The sequence below is a fragment of the Pelodiscus sinensis genome, chromosome 1, assembly GCF_049634645.1.
Source record: "Pelodiscus sinensis isolate JC-2024 chromosome 1, ASM4963464v1, whole genome shotgun sequence".
Lineage (NCBI taxonomy): Eukaryota > Metazoa > Chordata > Testudines > Trionychidae > Pelodiscus > Pelodiscus sinensis.
This window is the reverse complement of record NC_134711.1, coordinates 295,145,303-295,158,893: the sequence shown is the minus strand read 5'-3', so window position 1 is coordinate 295,158,893 and position 13,591 is coordinate 295,145,303. Positions and strand designations below refer to the sequence as shown.

General features: G+C 47.1%; 1 protein-coding gene across 4 annotated transcripts in view; it reads left to right on the top strand.

Annotated features, from left to right (window-relative positions):
* The first annotated feature begins 2,664 nt into the window (after positions 1–2,664).
* The window catches only part of SERTM1 (serine rich and transmembrane domain containing 1), a 31,475-nt gene continuing 20,548 nt past the window's right edge, over positions 2,665–13,591 (top strand). For 2 of the 4 annotated variants that reach the window (XM_075919163.1, XM_075919162.1), the window contains exons 1-2: positions 2,665–2,831; positions 9,440–9,592. The gene's annotated coding sequence lies outside the window, so the exon portion shown is untranslated. The remainder of the gene's footprint in view (positions 2,832–9,439; positions 9,593–13,591) is intronic. The other 2 variants (XM_075919160.1, XM_075919161.1) reach the window with 1 other exon arrangement.

Here is a 13,591-nt window from a genome sequence, read left to right as displayed (position 1 = left end):
ACAAGGAAAAGGCAGCATGTATTTACCTTTCTTCCTTCCATACATCCTGTGTTGGAAACCACTCAGCCTCCCTCTGTGGGTCTTGTCATTGACTTCAGTGGGGGTAGCCACATGCTTACGTGCTTTACTGAACTGCCACCAGAATGTGTAGCTCCCAAATGACCTTGAAATGGTCCTGAAAATCTGCTGATCAATAGAAAAACAGACACATTTAGATGATGTGTTGAGTAGCTGCTGCTCTCCCAATCCTGCCTAACACTTGTGTGTCCAATGAACCAGCAAAGTCTGTAGCAGAAGTTAGGGAATGAGAACAATGACTTCCCTGTCTAGCAGGAGATCTAATTGTGTCTGCAAAGTTTCTGTGCCAACCATTCATCAAACTGCTCATTCAAAAGGTGAGCTAGAGTCCATCTGTGACAAGACAAAAGGAAGAGCTCTAATTCCTGAGCTTTCATTCAGGGAACTCAGATGAAGTCAGGGTATTTAAGGGCTACTAGAACTCTGACTTTAGTCTGCTGTTGCAAGAGTTAAGATATATTCCTACCTTCATACATGGAATAATGGCAACTGGAACTGCTGTTAGAAAGCAAGTCTCAGGGGTGTATACATATCAAACAAGAGGATGAGGGAAAGGTCAAGAAAGGATACCTGTTTTCTGGAGGCAGGAATTGCTTCCTCCCTCCTAAAGGCCCTCACAATGAGAAGTGAAGCTTCTCACAAGCAGCAATTCAACTTCCATATACTAGCACCTGGGGAGAAAGAGTCAGGGTAGGAAAATGTGATTCGGACTCACCAACACTGGGCTGGCAAAGGGGAAGAAAGGGTAATCATAGTGAGGGGATTAGAGATACATACATGCAGGCTTTATCTTCACTGCGAGTTCTTCCAGCAGAAAATATGTGAATGATGTCACAACGTATGCTAATGACTCCCTCATTAGCATATTTTCTGCCAGAAGAACTCACAGTGAAGACGTAGTCACAGAGCCAACACACAGAGAAGGATAGAAGAGAAAAAAGACTGTGGGGAAAGGGGGATTCTTTATCACACTCACATGGAACAAAAATTCCAGCAGGAGAATGGTGACTAAAAAGATGTAAATAGGGTGTTTGGAAAGGAGAGGATTTTTTTACGCACATATACAACTGGGAAAGAATTAGTGTAGACAGATAGGAAGGAGCATTCACATACTTTGGGGCAGAAACACTAGGAAAGATTTAAAAGGGTGAGGGACAAGGAATTAACTGTATACAGAAAAAGGACAATATAGCAATGTAAATAGAGGGCAGAAGAATGCAGTGAAAGAAAGCAGGAATTGTGAAGAACAGAGAAAGTGTAAGTACAGAGGGATACTCTCATGTGCAAATAGAGGGGATGGGAGATAGGAGTCGCACACAGAGAGCAGGAAGCTGGGGATGGAGGCTGGACAGCACAGGGGAGTAGCATGGAGCGGTGGGTAGTAAGATTCACCCATAGAGAGCAGAAGCGGTGGGGATGGAGGGGTGGGCGAAGATTTCACATACAGAGAATGGAAGTTGGATGGAGGGGAGAATGAAGAATTCATACACAGAGAGTAGAATCATGGGGGTGGAGCAGGTTTGCAGATAAGGTGCAGGCTAAGGAGGCAATTGCCCAGGGGGCCAGGCAATTTAAAAGGCTGTAGCCACTCCTAACTGCTGCTGGCAGCACAGAGGAGCTAAGGCAGACTTCCTGCCAGTCCTCATTCTGCTCCCTGGCATGTTCCTGCTGTCCCTAAGGGGCTGGAGTGGGAGGGTCTCTATGCACTGTTCCCATCCTAAGTGCCTACTCTGCAGCTTCCATTGACTGGGAACTGCAGCCAATAGAAGTTTTGGGGGTGAAAGGGAGCTGTGCTGCCAGAGGGATGCAGTGGTACCTAAGGTAAGCTCCATCCACCTTCCCACCTCCTGAATCCCAGCCTCCTACCCCAGCCCAGAACCTGCACCCAGACTCCCTCCCAGACCCTGCTCCTGCACACAAACTCTCTCCTAGAGCCTGACCCCTGCCCTCCTCCCCCACTGTAAACCCCTGCAAGACCCCGCATCCCATCCCACCTCCCGCACTCCAACCTCCCCCTCCCCACCTAGTGAAAGTTTGGGGAGGGGGATGCAAAGAGCAAGGGGCGTGGCCTCGAGGAAGGGGCAGGCGGCGAGGCAAGAAGTTGGCAACCCTAGGGCGGGCACGTGGATGCCCAACGTGCCAGAAGAGCGCGCCCAGCGGCGCAGGGAGCTGCTCGCTGTGCACCAGCCAGGGCAGGCGCAGCACTGCCCAAATGTCAATCGGACCATGTCTGGGCGGGTGCAGCTTGTGTGTGCATGGGGGCCACTGGCTGCTCCGCCCTGGGAAGGGCAGAGAGAGAAGGGCGGAAAGATTCACGCACACAGCAACACACACAACACACACACAGCGCAACAGACACACACCGAAACACACACACACACACACACACACACACAGGGCAACACACACGCGCAGAAAAACACACACACAGCGCAACAGACACACACACACACAGGGCAACACACACGCAGAACAACCCAACACACACACACACACCACGCGCGCGCCGAGGCCCCCCCACGCATCACCCTGGCGGTGGAGAGCCGCTGTCAGTCCAGCTGCAGGAGGACGGTGGCGGGCGCTAGCCGCCTCGCGCTGATTGGCTGCCTGCGGCCCGGCCCCGCCCCGGGCAGGGCAGCCGCGCTGCCCCTGGCTGGCGGGCTCGGGGTGCGTGGAGTAAGACAGCCGGGAGCAGCCGCTCCGCTCGCTCCGCTCCGCCGGCGGGACCTCGGGCCAGTCCCCGAGCCGAGCAGGTCAGTGCGCTGCGCTGCCCCAGGCGGGGCGCTCCCCAGGGCCCTCGGAGAGCCGCGGGGCGGGGGGGGGGGGGGGTGGCAGGGGAAGAAGCGGGGGCTCTCTGGCGGGGGCACGGGAGCCGGGCAGCGCCGCGATGGCTGCGGTCTCCCCGCCAGCCCCTGCCCCAGTTCATCCCGGCCGCTAGCGAAGGAGCCAGTCGCGGGAGTTGAGCGCCGGATGATTAAGAGCTGCTGCTGCATCTCCCTCGGCTGGGGAGCGCAGGAGCCTGGCACCGGGGCTTGATTCCCAGGCAGGCTCGCTCATCGGGGCAAGAGTTTGCCCTGCTCAGTGTCCCCCATCCCCAATTCAGCCCTCATCTATTCACATGGACCCAGCCTCCGGACACACCACCCCGTGCGTCTGCCCGAGCCGCATCGCCCTGGGCTCGCTGTTCTCTGGCTCTTTGCTCGGGGCAAGGGGGCGTTTTCCTCCCCGTGTCGTGGGGGAGATTGGCCAGGCTGTTCCAGGGCTGAGCCTTCCATGGAATCATAGAGCTGGAAGAGCCCTCAGGAGGTCATCAAGTCTAGCCCCCTGCCCAAGGCAGGACCAATCCCAACATTTCACATTCTAAGACAGGAGAGAATCCGCTCTGGTTCATTGCTTGGCTTCCCCTCCCACCATGATCACTGCCCAGAGAGGCCGCTTCGGCCATTTGTCCTGCTCGGAGAGGCAAGGACCGGTCAGTTGCAGAAGAGGAGCCAGACCATCAGATGTTTACAGCGCTGGGTGTGGAGATGTTGCTATGTTGAGGGATGGGGGAGAAGGGCTGAGGAATCTGTCCCTTTTGGGGTGGGATTTGTTTGCTGCACAACTTTCTCCGCACCTCCTGAAAAAATTGGTGGCATAAAAATTGTGTTTAGTCAGTGGATGGATTTCAGGTATATGACAGTAATAATATATAACCTATTAAGTGTACATGTGGAAAATGGTGTATAGTGGACAGAGAAATACAAAGAACTAAGAGGATTCGTCTCTTAAAACCCAATGCCTGCAGTTCTCAGTTCTGGGATGAGAAGAGTAAGATGTAAAAGCAGGGAGTGTGGATCCGGCTAATGACAATGCCGTGTAATTTCTGGAGTGATTCTTCACACTTTTTCATTACTGATTTATGCATCATTAGTTTTCTCACAGTGCCCTACTGAAACTGATAGTTATGTGTTGGTGGTTGGGTGGGTGGGGAATTAGCATGCTTTTTCTCTTTCAAATTTTAGTTTTTCTTAAATCGTTTGCTGTACATATTCCCTGCTTGCACTTTTAATGCAATGTGATACCCGCAGCACTGCATAAAAGTCACTAAACTAAAATGATTCATGCTTTTTAAGCAGAAGAAGAAAACGGTTGCGAAGTTCAAATCTGCTTTCCCTAAAGTCAATGGGAACTTTGCCTTTGAATTCCTTGAGATCAGGATCTGGTCCTTAATTAAGAAAGAAAAACATCTTGGCAGTTGACTAGAGCTCTTGTTTACTACAAGGAATTGGGGTATTTTTCTGCACTCTGCTGAGTCAGTGTGATGTCCTTTTTTCAAGATCTGAGTTGTCTGATTTCAGTTTTTGCAGTGGCTTATGGTCAATATATCACACTTAGTCAATGATCAGAGGGGTAGCCGTGTTAGCCTGAATCTGCAAAAGCGACGAGGTGCCACAGGACTCCTCGTCGCTTTTACTTAGTCAATGGTGCCTATACAGATAAATACGTACTACGTATCTCAGAATACATCCTTTTTTCTCAGGCCTTCCATCACCATATATTACACCTGATAGTATTAGCACCTAACACTGTCAGGTGAGATTAGTGTTGAACAACATATTACTAACGTTAACAGAGCTTTCAAAACAGGATTTGAAAGTCTAACTTAATGTCCCTCACCCTCCCCTCCGTCCCCACTTCATCGTGATGAATTCCTTAGTGCTACTATCTTTTGAAAGAGAATCTAGGATATTTTGTTGTAAAAGAGAGGGAAGTAGTCAATTATATCTAATTTGTGCATTGTTTTGTCTGTTTTCCTTCCTGGCTTTATTGTTTTCAAACAATGATGGAATAGGGGCACTGTTTTTGTCATTAGCTTTCTCTTGACTCATTCAGGTACTTACATAAAAAATCATTTTAGAGAAATTGCTTTTGTCTTCAGGTACAGGAGTGGACTCTTTCAGTGACCTCAGGTCATGGACTATGCCCATAAATGGGCTGTTTTCAGAATGGAAAGGATGCAGAGTCAAAATGGACATGTGTTGGTTTCTCTTCTTCTTTATCCTGCCAAATAAAAGTTCTACAGTGCAGAGCTTTATTTGTTACTGTACTACATATTCTGGAGTGTTGGACAGAGTTAAGGTTGCCAGTGGCATCACATCTGACATTGTGTTCGAGGGAACATAACAGTTGTTGTTCCCATTGAAAATGCATGGGAAAATTCCCATTGAGTTTAACAGCAGCAGACTCGGGCTCAAACAGTACAGAAAAAATATAAGTTGATGCATCTGCAGAAAAGTACACTCTTACAAATCAGCTTCTTCCTAAGTAGAAGTCATGAGGCGTTTCAATATCATAGATATAGCATGTTTAATGTGAAGTGATGAAGCCTCAGATAGAAAGCTGAGAAAGGGAACTCTTGCTACCCCTGCATTGCAAAACAGTAGGCAGGAGAGAGCAAGCAAGAGAGAAAGATGTGAGGAGATGGTTAAAAAGCCACACTTTAGCCAGAGAATTTAGCAGTTATAAAAGCAAATAAAAATATAAATTCAGAGGAAGTTATAGTGGCATGACAGAAAGTACTAATAGTAGAGCCACATTTAGAATACTGCAGAGTTCTAGCATATTGTATATAGTACTGTTCATTTCATTGTGAAAAGGGATATGACTGAAATGTATGGGGGTAAGCTTCCCAGTTTAGAGCCTCAAGAACCAAAGATTAAGAAGTCATGGATTGGTCCAGGATGTGAGCTTTCCATACTAAATCCTTTCTGACTTTACTTTTTAAATTTAAATTGGCCATGGTCTTAGTCCACCAGGACAGAATGAACTGAAATGAATCATGGCTTTGAACCACCCATACTTCCTCCTCCTTGATATTTTTACTTTAAGGGCTTGTCCACATTAGGGCTTTTTGCACTGATGTCACTGCCTATTGCTTGCCTTGCTTCCTACACCTTGCCTTGGGCAGGATCATGTCATGTGATCTGAAGAGTCAAGAGACAAGCATATCCCTCAGTCCTCTAACAGCCTTTGAGATGGTATTAAAATATGTCATTAAAGAGGGCAATAACTGTCCTCTTTGGAGAGAAGAGAAGAAGTTAATTGAGATGGGCTAGAGCAGCTGTTGTTGATGAAATCAGTTCCTGTTTCCTAGAAGACAGACAAACACACACAAAGAAGAGAGGAGAAGAGAGAACAGCACAGACAGAAAATTCAGCTTCTATCTCTGGTGTGAATTCTCGCTTGAAGCCACACTGCTGGAAGAACACAGGCACAGTACAGAGTCTCAGCAGCCACTTCGAGACCTGCATCGGGCTTTTTAGAACATTGTCTTGCCTCCCATTCTGGTCACAGGTTTTCCTGCAGTTTTGCAAAATAAGTGGTACTGGCTGGAAAGCCAGACTTTTATTAAACAGAGAGGAAAAAGGAAGAAATAAAAAAGAGAAGAATTTAGGTAGGGAAGAAAAAGGATACACAGCTAGAGGAGGGAGGAAAGAGCCAAAATCTCACATGCCAGATGGTGTTTGTATTCACCTTGAACTACTGGAGATGGTGATGTCATCTGAGTCCCTTCCTCTGCACTCTCTGGTCAGGGAATCTCGCAGGATTAGGATGAAGGAAGTCTAAGGGTCCTGGGAAACAGTGTGGGTGGCAGCCATGATGCTGAAATTCATCCCTTTCTGGTCTTTCAGCCAGCAATTGTTGAGTTCCTTTCCAACTCTGCTAATTTTCACCCCAAAGTCTCCTTTTGAAGACCCCAAAAGGGAGAGAGAAGTGGACTAGCCCATTCCCTCATTATTTTTGCCACCAATTAGGCCTAATTTATTACAGCAATTTTGGTCCATTAATTTTCAGTTCCACACTTTTCTTGTTTTCAGGCGTGATGTTAACACAGTCCTTGAATTATATCAGTAGGTCTTTTTGTTTAGACTAATTTGGTCCTTTTATCTCTCTTTTGCATCTTTTTTCCATCAACATTTATTGCTATAGGTTATTGTGACATTTGATGAATTTTCACTCACTTTTTAGTTGGGTTCATAATTAGGGTAAATACATAGGCTCAATTATCACACATCATTAGTTAGAGCGAGGAAACAGATGACATGATATACAAGCCTGTATTCTTTGGAAGAAAGGATTGTGGAGTCCGGAGTTGAATTTTCTGACTGAAATAATTTGGAGTGGTAGCAAACCCACTCCTGACTCCTGCAACCTCTTACTCTCATGAATCAATATATGAATAAAGATTGTTTTACTTGTGTAATGTAATTAAAGGGTACTAATAAAAACAACATGTATAGGGTCAAAGTACTGTCTTGTAGATGTAGCAGAGCTGCACATCCCCTAAGAATATCAGGAAGCAATTCAGCCTCAGGCGTGGGCGTCTGGTCTGTAAGGCAAAACAAGGCACAGCCTCTACCCAAAGCTGGGGCTGTGCTGCCCTTGCCCCTCTCCTCTCTGCCTCCAACTGCCACATGGGGTTGCTGTGGAAAGTTTAGTGGGGTTAGGCAGGGTCCAGAGTGGCTGGGCAGGCAGAGAAGCAGGGAGCCTCCTCAGCAGCCTGCCCCTCATCCTGCATGGCACAGACACAAGGTTCAAATTACACTCACATGGTTTCTCCCAGTTGCTGCAGCAGCCTCAATTCCATTCATCTCCTGGGCTCCAGGAGGATTGCTAGCCCTGCTCTTCAGAGGCCACCACACCCAGCTTACTGTATTGCTGCTGCTGCCTCTTCTTCTCCTACTCAGCCCCCCCTTCCCTGCTTGACCCCTCACCCCAACCAGCCCCTACTCCCTGCACCTTGGCCCCAATGGGCAAAGTGGGCTTCCTCCTTGCTGACCCCCATTCTCCTCCTTTGCACGCTCCCTGCTGGGTTGGCTCCCCCACCCTTTGCTAGTGTGTGGCATGGGGATGGGTTTGGTTTCACTTTCCCAGTCCAGTTGCTATTGAGCCTGCTGCTGGCTCTTCTCCCCATGTCCTCTCCCCACATGTGCTTTCCATGGTTTCCCTGCCCTTTGCTAGCCTGTGTAATAATGTGTGTGTGTGTGGGGGGGTCTAGTTGCCTAGCTCAATGAGCCCTGCAGAGATAGCTGCCCAATCCTCTCCCCCCATGCTTCCTGTTTTCTGTACCCTGCAGTGGAGTTGGACGGATGGGTGGAGTGGGAATGAGAGAAGTGGGGGTGAGGAGGTGGGGGAGAAGAGGTTATGGGGAAAGAATGGGGAGTGAGGGGGATGGAGAAGGAATGGGGATGAGGAATTGGGAGGGGGGGAGCAGGAGTCCGGCATGCAGTGTCCCTTCAGCACCAGCTGGGGCTCCCTGGTTAAGCATGCCCATCTAACCCTCACCCTGACAAGCCCTGCTCCCCTAAACCTGGACTCATCTAACAAGCTCATCATACCCTCCTCCTCCCACTGAGCCCCAGAAAGTTGCACCTGTATCCCCTATCCTATGAAATGAAGTCCCACTTCCTCAGCACCTGGACCCCACACCAAACCCCACCTCCCCTCGACTCCTTCACTGAGCTCAACCAGAGTCCCATTGCCCCTACATCCCCCTCCCCCAACAAGCCCTTGTGCATCCAACTCTCCCACTGGGCCACCCACACCCAGATTGCTCCACACCCAGTTCCTCCTCCCCCATAACTCCCTCCACACTTGGCTAATGCTGGGCTGAGCCTGCCCAGCCACAAGTGGTACACCTGGCAGAGAGGGGCAGGGCCTGCCCTTACACTGTGTTAGGGTAAGGAGCAACCTCACTGTGGAGTTCCTGTACTGGGGGGAAGCTGGGGTTTCAGGTGATTTCCCCGCCTCAGTGTAACCAGAGGTCTGTGTTCCCCTCTGCTATAAATGTGAAGATGAGGGGTTTTCTCAATGGCCTTCCCGTCACAGACTTCTAGTATGACATTGGACCCATCATTTAAGGCTTTGTCTCAAGGGGAGTTTTCCCACTGATTTAAGAAAAACAACAGTGGTTAAGGAACTTAATTATCCTGTTCCTCAGCTTCTCCATCCAAAAAAAGGGATAATAATAATACTTGCCTGCCTCACAGGAGTTTGTGTAAATTCATTGGTTTTAGTTAAGTGTTTTGATGTCATCAGATGGAAAGTGCTGAAGAGTGCAGTTTTGCAGAGTGTTTTTTTACAATTTCAACATCTTTCTGCATTATTCACACAGTAGCCACTGCTCCTGGCTTCCAAAAGAATTTCAATTTGAGACTTTATGGGATCACTCCTCCTCCCATTGTGCAATGCTGAAGTAATTTGTCAGAAGAGGCAGGGGTAGTGAGAACAGGGCTCCATCCGGCCTCCCCCAGCATCACTTTTCAAAGCGCTAGTCAAAAATGCAGCTATGCCAACCAGCCTTATGCTGTTTTTGCAGTAAATGTGTGTGCTGCAGGGAGGGCTGGATCATTCGTGGCAGCAGGTACCCTGTGCTGGCCTGCTAAGTGGAACTGGGCAGAACAGTAAATGGCCAAAAGGAATGGATACCCCTCCACCTGGTCCAGAGGAGCCCTTCAGAGCTTTCCTACAGGTAAGCAGTGGCCTGAGCCAGGGCAATTTTTTTTTTACTTATTCAAATTCTGTGATGGTCAGGGCAGGCGGAACTCTTGGTTGGGGAGGACAGTGATCTTGAGCAGTGGGAGCCTGGGGAGAGAAGTCTGTGGAGGGAATAAAGGAGGGCAGAGGGAGGAGGTACATGGTGGCAAGAGAGAAGTTATTGGTAGGATAGGTCTCAACTCTTTTCAGTGGTTGGGACCTGGGGAGAACAGGGCTGGGGATTTGATTCCGTCACCCCTGGGGATATTGGGTCTACCAGTCTAATACATAAAGCTGGCCCCATCATGCTGCCTCAGAGGGACATTTTACTTTTTTGGTTATGAGAGCTGAATGGGTAAAAGCAGCAGCCAGACTGTATTTTACTGGCATGTCTTTTGGCAATTCTTATTCATTGTCTGAGGTGCTTACTGCTGTTGAAACAATCAACATAAGAAGCCCTCACTTGTTTGTGTAAAGAAGTGAAAATGAGATGGCAACTTTTGCAGTCTGATTCTAGTATTCTTCTTCCTCTCAGGGGGCAAATGCTAGCTCAGGGCAAGGCCTGGCACCTTGTTTGATTGTGTGAAGAAAGGACAGACATTTCTCAATTAACTTTAAGTAGTGCTTGCCATTCTGTGTTCCCCAGAATCAATGAGAGGAGTTTGGGGTGTTTGCAAGCTGCCTGTATGTCACCTATGAAGGTATCTAATAAACCTGTGACTGACATCTCTTAGTCCCAAATTTAGTGCTATTAATTGGGTACCTTCTTCATATCTGGCACATGGTACAAAACATGCTCCATTTTGTTGAGAAAGAAGTTGCAGAAAGTAGAGTGTCTTTTTCAAAAATAATTTGCTTGGGTTCAGGGATTTGGCTGGAAGGGGACAAGCATTCAGTGAGCAGGAATACAGGATGTGCAGGGAAGAGAGGAGGGAGACAGTGGGAAGGGTGCGGGGCTTGCGCTTAGGCTAGGAAGCTACTGTCTCTCCAAGTGGAAGCTTCACCAACCGCCCATAGCCTCAGGGACGGAGTGCCTGACAGAGCTCCTAGCAGGGCAAAGACTGTATGCCTGGTACCGCCCCTTGAGGAGGTGCATTTTAATTCCCCATGGGTGAGGATGGGGATGTCAGTCACAGGTTTATTAGATACCCTCACAGCCAGCTGTGTGAGCCAATGCATTGTTGTAGGAGGAGGGAGTGGAGCATTGCACAGTGCGTTCCTGGGGGAGTGGGGATAGAATAGCCCCCTTTGCTCCCTGCAGTGCAAGCACAGGAGTGAGCTCTGATCCTTACATGGGTTACACACTTGCCATTTTTCTGCTGCTTTCCTGCATAAGGGCCTGGCAGGGTTTGCTCCATAGGGAGCTCCTTACGAACTAGAAGACACTTTGATGGGAACAGAATGACATATTGCTGTTTGAGGAGAGGAATATGAATGCATGCTAACCACCAATCACACAGTAACAGAATTCAGATGCTGTATGTTTAGTTTGAGGGTACAGATAGTACCACCTTTACTCACATTGGCCAGCACCTTAGTCCACAAACCCTGCTAATTTCCATTGGATCTTTCACAGCCTGAGGGTGAGAGTGACAGAATCTGACCTAGCCGAATGACCAAAAGAGGCAGCCTGACAGAGCTAGTTGAAATTTTTTCAGCAACTTATTTTCATTCCAACTTAATTGAGAACAAAATGTTTCATGAAAAAGTGGGGTTTGAATTAGATCTTGCAGGTTTTCATTGAAAAAACAAATGTCTCTGTCTTAAAATTTGCAACGTTAACAGACAACTTGTCAGTTTGGGTGGCTGGAAAACAAACAAAAACAGGTTTTTGAGGGCTTGGGGGGATTTTGGTTGGCTGGTGCGGATGTTTGGGGGGTGTTCACCAATAAGAAAGCCAAACTATATCTGAATAGCTAACTATGTGAAACAATGAAAAAAATCATTGACATTTTTTGCAAGGGAGAAAAAATCATTTCCCGAGCAAACCTATTACAAAATTCCCTTCTTTTGGGCAGCCAAGATGAAGGAGATTGTATCTTTTTATTGGACCAAATTCTGTGGGTGGGAGAGAAAAGCTTTTGAGCCTCCACAGAGCTCTTCTTCATGTATGGGAAAGAAGAGCTCTGTGTAAGCTTGAAAGCTTGTTTCTCACACCAGCAGAAGTTGGTCCAAAAAGATAATATCCTGGGATCAACGCCGCTTCAGCAACATTACATACAACAATACTTTGGAGTCAGATTCAACTTCCCCCTTCCATAGGAGGGTGCTGGGCTTTCTCTCCTTGTGTGGTCAAGCCCAATTTCAGTCCTTGAGGAGTGCAAAGATTGTTCCCTGTTTACTCCCCCAGTGGACCCATCCTCTTCCCCCGCAACCTCACTGGCCCATAGAGCAAGTGTGTATATGGCCTTCAAGAAAGAATTTCTCTCTGTGTTATTGCAGGGGCAGTACCATGATACACCCATCCTTAATAGTAGGTTCTCCATAAATGGCACAGCTGAACCTTTGAGCATAGCTTGTAAAGGCATTAAATGGATATTAGAAGGAATAAAAAGGGTGTGATAGGACTGCTTATCCAAAGGACCTATTGTAGACGAGCTTCCTGATCTTCTGGACTAACTAGTCCTTCTCATAGAGGACTTCTCATATAATTCAAAGCTGAGCCCTATCCATCTCAATGGGTACAGCTGCCATTTGAATATGAATGAACACATTCCAATAGACTTGAGGATGAATTCATTTTTGCATTGCAGCTTTAGCTTGTGTAATCATTTTTGGCTTATATAGGCACTGTTTCTTTGCTATGTCTGGGAACTACTGTGCTACATGTAACAGTGGAATAAATAAGTGAATAGTGTTCAGTGTGAAAGGAATTTGTTCCCGAAAGTCTTCTGTAGACAAAAACGACATGGCGCACAAGCACAGTCATTTCTATTTGTCTTGTTTGAAGACAATGTGCATTTTGAAGAGATTCATGCTTCTTCCCTGCAGAGAGTCTCTCTGAAAGAAATGAGGAGTAGATATCCTGGAAGGTGCTGGGAACTGAGGGTGCTCAGGACCTTTCAGAGTTTAGGTTTCAGAGCTGTCTACTTAGTAGAGTTATTATGTAATGATGATTCACTTCCTTAAGGCTATATCTACATTGGCAATTGAACAATAAAGCTTTTGTCTTTTAGAGGTGTTTAAAAAACAACCCAAAAGACAAAAGTTTTGCTGTAGCAAGTGCCAGTGAGAACAGTGGGTTGTCAGCAGGAGTACTGTCCTACCAAGAAAACTAACCCTGTTTATTGTGGGGGGAGGGTGGAAATATTTTGTCCGGAAGATTTGACAAACAGGAGCAACTAGTCCAGCTTCTAGTGACATGGCTGTAGTGACACAGCCATGTCGTTAAAAGTATAGTGTAGTGCATAGTGTAGACAAAGCCTTAGTTCCAGAATGGGGAGAGGTTCCAGCACAGTCTCTTGATGCTTTAGGTGGCAAAGTGCAATAAATCATGTAATCAAAAGATTTGGATTTCAACAATGCACTTAGCAGTTTTGGTAGCACTAGATAATTTTCTTTATTGACTTTGGATAGGCTTAAGCCATAAGTATTACAGAAACAGAAGGGATAATAGCAACATACCAATGCATTAAAATGTATCCCTAGAGAATTATTTCTGTAGAGTCATTCACACCAAATCTGCTGAAAGAGTAGCAATTTGAGATCTATAACAGTTATGTGGGTCTATTTTATTCCTTTTGCGGAGGTTCATTTTAAAAGGAGGCATTATGTGTTTTAATCTACATAGTCTAGAACTGTTTCCTTATGTACAGCCAACTAAATTAGCATTATTGACCACAGCATGTGGGCCATATTCTAATCTTAGATGTGTGATGTGCAGGGCTACACAAAATCTGCTGCTGCCCTTGTGCAGACCTTGTACTTACTGTTGGGGCTTTTCAGGCAAGCAAAACAAATTGTAAACTCTTTGGAACAGGGACTGCCTTTTTGT